Source organism: Salvelinus fontinalis, chromosome 14 (assembly GCF_029448725.1).
Source record: "Salvelinus fontinalis isolate EN_2023a chromosome 14, ASM2944872v1, whole genome shotgun sequence".
NCBI classification, from domain to species: domain Eukaryota; kingdom Metazoa; phylum Chordata; class Actinopteri; order Salmoniformes; family Salmonidae; genus Salvelinus; species Salvelinus fontinalis.
The window spans coordinates 33,677,249-33,687,121 of record NC_074678.1 but is presented as its reverse complement, the minus strand read 5'-3'; positions in this window follow the sequence as shown (position 1 = coordinate 33,687,121).

Below are 9,873 nucleotides of genomic sequence, written 5' to 3'. Positions count from 1 at the left end.
TCATGCACAAAGTAGATGTCCTAACCGACTTGCCAAAACTATAGTTTGTTAACAAGAAATTTGTGGAGTGGTTGAAAAACTTGTTTTAATGACTCCAACCTAAGTGTATGTACATTTCCGACTTCAACTGTATAGGAATATCAATCACATGGAATATAGATAGGTCATTTGTTAAATATTTAAAAAGAGATATACAGTTAACATCTGTCGACAACATTGAAAAAGATAGATGTTTTTGCTTGTTCTAAGACAAACTGATAAATCACAGTGGTGCAAATTGTGAAACAATGCTAAGGTGACCAAAAGTATATGGACACCAGCTCGTCGAACAACTCATTCCAAAATCATGGTTATAATATGGAGTTGGTCCCCTCTTTGCTGCAATAACAGCCTCCACTCTTCTGGGAAGGCTTTCCACTAGACGTTGGAAGATTGCTGCGAGGACTTGCTTCCATTCAGCCACAAGAGCATTGAGCGCTGATGTTGGGAAATTAGGCCTGGCTCGCAGTCGGCATTCCAATTTAACCCAAAGGTGTTTGATGGGGTTGAGATCAGGGCTCTGTGCAGGCCAGTCAAGTACTTCCACCCCATTCTCAACTAACTGTATTGTCCTCACTTTGTGCACCGGGGCATTGTCATGCTGAAACAGGAAAGGGCCTTCCCCAAACTGTTGCCACAAAGTTGGAAGCACAGAATCATCTAGAATGTAATTGTATGCTGTAGCGTTAAGATTTCCCTTCACTGGAACTAAGTGGCCTAGCCGGAACCATGGAAAACAGCCCCAGAACATTATTCCTCCTTCACCAAACTTTACAGTTGGCACTTTGCATTGGGGGAGGTAGCGTTCTCCTGGCATCCGCCAAACCCAGATTCGTATGCCGGACTGCCAGATGGTAAATCGTAATTCATCACTCCAGAGAACGCATTTCCACTGCTACAGAGTCCAATGGCAGTGAACTTTACACCCCTCCAGCCAACGCTTGGCATTGCACATGGTGATCTTAGGCTTATGTGTGGCTGCTCGGCCATGGAAACCCATTTCATGAAGCTCCTGACAAACAGTTATTGTGGCATCCTATGACATTGAAAGTCCCTGAGCTCTTCAGTAAGGCCATTTTATCTGCCAATGTTTGTCTATGGAGATTGCATGGCTGTGTGCTCGACTTTATGCACCTGTCAGCAACGCATGTAGCTGAAATAGCCGAATCCACTAATTTGAAGGGGTGTCCACATACTTTTGTATATGTATTATAAGTCCAAGTGCCTTAGCAGGGTTCCTTTCTAAAGAATTGTCTTACGTCAGGTATAGAATCATTACAGGACATGACAGTGTCCAGATGCAATTTGGCATCCAGGTACAAATATATCTTAATACAAGCTTGCAGTCCAATTAAGTTGAGGGCCACTGGGCTCTCATGACAATGTTAACTTTTAGCTGTGGGCTTGCTCAGAAGAAATATCAGTCCGCTCAGAGAAGCACTAGATTGAATTTCACTCAACTTTCTAGAGTTTTACCCTTAGTTAATTACCACTATCAACGTTTCCCTTTACTGTGGGAATTGTGATCGAATTAACGCAATATTAGCATCTTTCAATGCAAAATACCGAATCAAAACGAACTATGCAAGACTTAGTATGTGAAACGGATGTGAAATGGCTAGCTAGTTAGCGGGTACGCGCTAGTAGCGTTTCAATCAGTTACGTCACTTGCTCTGAAACCTATTAGTAGTGGTTCCCCTTGCCCTGCAAGGGCCGTGGCTTTTGTGGAGCGATGGGTAACGACGCTTCGTGGGTGACTGTTGTTGATGTGTGCAGAGGGTCCCTGGTTCGCGCCCGTGTCGGGGCGAGGGTACGTACTAAAGTTATACTGTTACATATGCAAAACTAACTATGCAAGAGATCTTGTTGTAGGCAGAACGCATCTGAGTAGGATTGTAATGCATTGACATGCATGACTCAGCCTGCAGCCTGTACTCTACACAGACCGGTGCACCATAACCAATCAGAGCTCTAGTAGGCTTATATGCAAATAGACCGTTGCCACATATGGATCTTTTCCATTCACTTTGAACTGGACTGGCTTTACAGCATGAGATGTCGTGAGTAGATGTGCTTGTTTTGAGATCAAAGCGAGAGCTGCATGTAGCCATGTGTGCACATTTGTTCATATCCTTTGCTAGTTGGTGAGTTATTAGCCCAGTTATAGATCATTTGTAGTCAGCAATGAGGGAGTGATTGTTTCCTACAAGAGCACAAAACATATACATTTCTAGAGTCTTTGAAAAGCAAGTCAGCTAAAGAGCTTTTTTATGTCTTAAAGTGGCAGTGTTGTATTTTGAGACAGGCTTGAATAAGCTAAGGAGCCAATAGGCAGAGGATGGCATAGTTTGTCTGATTCTCTGTAATAATGGTATGGGAATAATAATGCATTTTATTTTGTGAAGTGGTTTCTTGCATCAAACAACACAACAACATTTTCAGTCACCTCCTTGTCTGAAGGACACGTGAATAAACAGGTTCATGTTAAGCTCTACATGTTTTTTCAAAGTCTTATGGAATGTAGGCCTACATTGAACACCACACATTGGCTGCTACTGTAGGCTGAATGATAGAACAGCTATTTCTATGATAAAATGTTATGGGATCTATTTTCTCCATTGTTTTTGATGGTAGGCCACTCTGGTAGCTACGTTATGATCAAATAGCCACAGTAGCCCTACTTGACCTCTGTCTAAAACTGTAACTTAAAGTGGGTACAGCCTCAGTGTTCACAGTAAATACGCACTGGAAGTTGCACAGAATTTACACAACGTTCAAGTTTGCACTCAGCAGACCTGAAATTTGCTTAGTGCCTAAAACAATTATAGGGGACATTGCTTGACACCAATCAACTATTTCCCAAAATGTTGTTTCTTCTGTGTGGTCCTATTTGTATACAGTAGTCCGTGGTATTATTGCAATCAAACAAACATTAACAATCTCCGGAGAATAGAATCATCGTATTTCAAACGATGGCATACATAGGCCTACCGGTTTACAGTGTAGCACTTGTGACTCTTTGCTCCCTACTAATTGTTGGGGGTCTCACTGGACCACAATCCAACTTCTGACACAGATGTGGCAAATTCAAGGGTAGCTCCAACGGTGCTCAACCCAACTACCTTGCAACATCAAAATGAATAGCTCTTTGAGTTCCAAGTCTTTTCACAAGATTGTTAGCTAATCGAAGTTTATTGGTTGCGTACACAGTTTTGCAGATGTTATCGCAAGTGCAGCGAAATGCTTATGTTTCTAGCCCCAACAATTCAGCAATATCTAGCAATACACACATAATCCCTTTTTTTTAAATAACAAGAAATTAAGACATGTCAGAATGAGCAAAATCAGAACGAACAATGTCAGAGTCCAGAATATAAATATATATGTATGTGAATGGTGTGTAGACAAATGGACAGTATATGAATTGAAAAGGTGTGTACAGCAGAAGTTGTATAGGATGAGCCATGAATATTATTATATACATTATATACATATAAAGCGGGTACAACAGTATGTAAACATTATTAATGACCAGTGTTCAATTAATCTAAAGAATGTATATTGGGCAGCAGTCTCTAAGGTGCAGGGTAGAGTACGGGCTGGTAGCCAGCTAGTGACAGTGTCTAAGATTCAGGGCAGAGGACTGGGCAGAGAATGGTTAGTGATGACTGTTTAGCAGTCTGATGGCCTGGAGATAGAAGCTGTTTGTCAGTCTCTCGGCACCAGCTTTGATGCACCTACACTGTTGCCACCTTCTGGTCGCGGGGTGAACTGGCTGTGGCTCGGGTGGCTGAGGTCCTTGATGATCTTATTGGCCTTCCTGTGACAACGGGTGCTGTAGATGTCCTGGAAGACAGGCAGTGTGCTCCCCCGATGATGCGTTGGGCTGACTGCACCACCCTCTGGAGAGCCCTGTGGTTGCGGGCGTTGCAGTTGCCAAACCAGGCAGTGATACAGCACGACAGAATACTCTCGGTTGTGCATCTGTAGAAGTTTCTGAGGGTCAAAGGGGCCAAGACAATTTTCTTCAGCCTCCAGAGGTTGAAGAGGCGCTGTTGTGCCTTCTTCACCACGCTATCAGTGTGAAGGGACCATTTCAGGTCCTCAGTGATGTGCACACAGAGGAACTTGAAGCTTTTGACCCTCTCCACTGCGGCCCTGTCGATGTGGATGGGGGTGTGCTCTCTCTGCTGTCTCCTGTAGTCCACGATCAGCTCCTTCGTTTTGTTGAAGTTGAGGGAGAGGTTATTTTCCTTGCACACTCTGCCAGGGCTCTCACCTCCTCCCTGTAGGCTGTTTCGTAGTTCAGGCCTACCACTGTTGTGTCGTCAGCAAACTTGATGATTGAGTTGGAGGCGTGCGTGGCCACGCAGTCATGAGTGAACAAGGAGTACAGGAGGGGGCTGAGCACACTAGCTAGTGTTGCTGCACTGATGCTGTACTCTTCATGAAAGTTACAGTAATCATGATCATGCAAATGCATTAAGACATACATATAGCATGAGTGTGAAGTGGTTTTCAACTAAATAGACTAGTGGCCAATCTGCAAAAAGGGCTTTATTTGTTGAGATACCCCACAACAAAGCACGACTATGTTTTCCCATATCTCCAAGGTCTCCCATATATGAAATGGATAGTTGTATAAACGCATGTAGTGTATGTTAGGAATCCAATTTGCCCACCATAAACACTCAAACACATTTGTCTGGATATATAAAAAGGGCAGCTGACTGCTTGGCATGGCAACACCAATTATTCCAAGTCACAAGCCACTTTTAGGATCAATGAGGCAACTGGGAGGCTCAAATGCAAGGAAAGAGAATCCAACCCTGGACTCTGACACTCTCTCCCTAGCTCTACAACTTTCCCCCACTGTGGTGTAATTTTCTACTTTTATTATGGACATTAAAACATACAATCTACCTGCAGTGAAGCCGCTCAACATTTGCATTACGTTCTGTCATCTAACAGACTCCCATCCAGAGCGACCCACAGGAGCAACCAGGGTCAAGCGCCCCGCCCAAGAGCACATTGACAGATCTCCCATGAAGTCAAAACGAGGACCCGAACAAGCGACCTATCGGCCGCCGACCCAAGCTCCCAACCGCCAGGCCACAAACTATATGGTATAACTTGCCCTGCCAGGATTGGGATCTTAAGTCACCAACTTATCATTTAGAAGTGAGCTTTGATTCATTGCTAGTCCAATACGTCTGCCTGAATCAGGCCTGGAATTTCATTATTTTAGGTGCAAGGCCATTTGGCCTTCAAGAGGCCAGGGCACCAAGACAATCAGCTAGAGCACCATTGCCATTAAGTATTCTGTTAAGAAAAACGTGTATATAAATGTACATAAATAATATGCCTACTTGTCAAAGTGTAGGTGATAGCCAATGCGTATTGGCTACAGCCTCTCATGTCCACACCTATGCTGACATGAGGAAGGTGCCAGAAAACTTGGCCAAACTTTATTGAGACCTTTAATTGCCTTTATATACAGTTGAAGTCGGAAGTTCACATACACTTAGGTTGGAGTCATTAAAACGAGTTTTTCAACCACTACACAAATTTCTTGTTAACAAATTATAGTTTTGGCAGGTCGGTTAGGACATTTACTTTGTGCATGACACAAGTCATTTTTCCAACAATTGTTTACAGACAGATTATTTCACTTATAACTCACTGTTTCACAATTCCTGTGGGTCAGACGTTTACATACACTAAGTTGACTGTGCCTTTAAACAGCTTGGAAATTCATTGAGAATTATGTTATGACTTTAGAAGCTTCTGATAGGCTAATTGACATCATTTGAGTCAATTAGGGGTGTACCTGTGGATGTATTTCAAGGCCTACCTTCAACTCAGTACCTCTTTGCTTGACATCATGGGAAAATCAAAAGAAATCAGCCAAAGCCTCAGAAAAAAAATTGTAGACCTCCACATGTCTGGTACATCCTTGGGAGCAATTTCCAAACGCCTGAAGGTACCACGTTCATCTGTACAAACAATAGTACGCAAGTATAAACACCATGGGACCAAGCAGCCGTCATACCGCTCAGGAAGGAGACCCGTTTTGTCTCCTAGAGATGAACGTACTTTGGTGCAAAAAGTGCAAATCCATTCCAGAACAACAGCAAAGGACCTTGTGAAGATGCTGGAGGAAACAGGTACAAAGCATCTATATCCACAGTAAAATGAGACCTATATTGACATAACCTGAAAGGCCACTCAGCAAGGAAGAAGCCACTGCTCCAAAACCACCATAAAAAAACGCCAGACTACGGTTTGCAACTGCACATGGGGACAAAAATCGTACTTTTTGGAGAAATGTCCTCTGGTCTGATGAAACAAAAATAGAACTGTTTGGCCATCCTTATGTTTGGAGGAAAAAGGGGGAGGCTTGCAAGCCGAAGAACACCATCACAACCGTGAAGCACAGGGGTGGCAACATCATGTTGTGGGTGTGCTTTGCTGCAGGAGGGACTGGTGCACTTCACAAAATAGATTGCATCATAATTAAGGAAAATTATGTGGATATATTGAAGCAACATCTCAAGACATCAGTCAGGAAGTTAAAGCTTGGTCGCAAATGGGTCTTCCAAATGGACAATGACCCCAAGCATACTTCCAAAGTTGTGGAAAAAAGGCTTAAGGACAACAAAGTCAAGGTATTGGAGTGGCCATCACGAAGCCCTGACCTCAATCATATAGAAAATGTGTGGGTAGAACTGAAAAAGCGTGTGCGAGCAAGGAGGCCTACAAACCTGACTCAGTACCTGTTACAGCAGCTCTGTCAGGAGGAATGGGCCAAAATTCACCCAATTTATGGAAGGCTACCCGAAACGGTTGACCCAAGTTAAGCAATTTAAAGGCAATGCTAGCAAATACTAATTGAGTGTATGTAAATTTCTGACCCACTGGGAATGTGATGAAAGAAATAAAAGCTGATATAAATCATTCTCTCTACTATTATTCTGACATTTCACATTCTTAAAAAAAAGTGGTGATCCTAACTGACCTAAAACAAGGAATTTTTACTCGGATTAAATGTCAGGAATTGTGAAAAACTGAGATTAAATGTATTTGGCTAAGGTGTATGTAATTTTCCGACTTCAACTGTAGGTTAAATGTAATTTATACTGTCATGTTTGACAAATATAATGTAGGATAGTTCATATTTAAATTCTAGGGGGCGTGGTCATTGATACTGCCGGCAAATTCGAGGCCTGCCCTGAATCCAACATTACCTTCTGCTGGCTCACTGCATTTGTGATGCACATTAATGCTGATGATGTGGTTGTTACTGACAATGAGCACATGTCTGAGCTCTAATCACCACTTCATTAAGTCAGGATTCCTATTTGACTCAGCCATGCCTCCTCGCCTGTCCAACATTTTCTCATCTCCCACCCCTTCCAATGTGACTATCCCTGATGCTCCTCCCTCTTTTCCCCCTGCCCTGCTACAAAGTTTCACCCTGCAGGCGGTCACTGAGTCTGAGGTGCTAAAGGAGCTCCTTAAACTTGACCCCAAAAAACATCTGAGTCAGATGATTTGGACCCTTTCTTCTTTAAGGTTGCTGCCCCTATCATCGCCAAGCCTATCTCTGACCTTTTTAACCTGTCTCTCCTCTCTGGGGAGGTTCCCATTGCTTGGAAGGCAGCCACAGTGTGTCCTTTATTTAAAGGGGGAGACCAAGCTGATCCTAACTGTTATAGGCCAATTTCTATTTTGCACTGTTTATCAAAAGTATTGGAAAAACGTGTTAATAATCAAGAGTGGCTTTCTTGATGTCTGTAGTATTCTCTCTGGTATGCAATCTGGTTTCCGCTCAGGTTATGGATGTGTCACTGCAACCTTAAAGGTCCTAAATTATGTCACCATTGCCCTTGATATGTTGACTTGGTGACCGTTATGGTGTATGGGGAGGAAGCAACCACATATGACAAGAGCATAAGGCAGGTAGGTGTTAACTATAGTGAACCAACACAACCTGACACTAATTGACAAGAAATGCCACCAACTTATTTGTCCTTCACATGTCATTGGAATTGCACCTCTCCAATGTCAATGCCATCTTAAATCTCCCAGAAATGTCATTGATAGGCCCACTCTAGCATCAGTCCTCCATCAAAATGCTGTCTGGAAATTGTTGGAGTGTATTGTCCTCATCTGTACCTATTGCTACCAACCAGGACTGGTCAGCCCATGTGACAGCTGAACTGGACTCGCATGTGTATAATTCGTTTTCATGCTGGGGTGACTCATGCATTGTTCTGCGAAACTGCAGTAATACCAATATCCCTATAAGGACATATGGCATTTATGGTAAACAAGAAGCAAACTTGCTGTATGTGATCGTTTATGGTGGCTAGGGATTGACTGTGAGATAGTGGCCTTTGTGCACCATGCTTGACCAGCTCCACCTCCTCTGCAACCCTTTCACTGTCCATCAAGCCCTGGGATCATCTTCAAATGTGTAAGTGTGTGGAGTTGTGTTTATGTCCATCTCAACCAAAGCTTCTTGGTCATAGTCTATTACCTAGTTACACTCTAAATAACCTAACTAGATATACGAAGAGTTATGAAACCATTATAAAGGCAGAATAACACAATACAAAATTAACTAGAGATACTTATATGCAGGCTACGATGTTTGAGTGTAATCACGTTGGCCATCTTGGATTCAGAATAAAATTGGTTCACACCAACAGTCTTTATAGGCATGAGTGTTGTTCACAATACTGAAAAGAATTCCTTTAATTTACAAAATTCCTATTTGCAGGTGATTTAACCTCCATCAAATGTTATTTACTTCCATCAAACGTTATTATGGCAGCCATATTTGATCTTGGACGCCATATTGGAATTGAGACTAAATATAAAGATAATCTGTGATTGCACCTTTGACTTAATTGCAAGACTAGGGGCTGAAGATGCAAAATCCTTGAAGGAACCTTGGACCCAATTTTTATTTATTTTGATGTCTGAGCCCACTTGATTTCCTTAGAGACAATTACAATAGCCAAAACATTTAAAAAAACGTGTAACAGTATGCATTTTTGTCAGGCAGGATCATACATCACTGGATGAGAGAAAATGTGACTTGGAAGTGTGTCTATTGAACAGCTACCAAAAAGGGAAGTTCATCATAAATATTCATAGTTGATATTTCTGCCTATTCTATCTGTGTGTTTCCAGGTCTATATTTCCAAGATGCATGAAGATATTCTAATGCTGTTTGTTTGTGTATGTAGGGTAGACAGCTGAATAGTTGTATTTCACATATGAGCAATATCAGAGATTGAAATATTGAGTCACATGTGTTTATGTGGCGCACCTCCCTCCAGCCAGGCATTATTCTGCACTGTTTTAGTTTGGTGGGTGTTTTATAGCAGATTACAATAGCCACAACATGGATGGTGATACTATATGTGTTTTTGTCAGGCATGACCATACAGCACTGAATGAGAGCAAATTTGACTTGGGAAGTTGTCTATTGAACAGCTACCAGCAATATTGGGTTACATGAGCATATTTGGTCCACCCCACAATATCTATAAATTTAACCACTTTTGCAGTAAAATATTTTCACACAACCATCCATTTAATATATGGGAGACCTCAGAGATATAGAAAAATATGGTTCTGTTGCATTACACCTCGGGTAGGGGTATCTAAAAATCAATGGTGGCTGGTGGGAGGAGCTATAGAAGAACGGGCTCATTGTAATGGGTGGAATTGAATAAATGGAACGGTATCAAAGAGAAACATTTGGAAACCACATGTTTGACTCCATTCCAATTGATTCCATTCCAGCCATTACAATTAGTA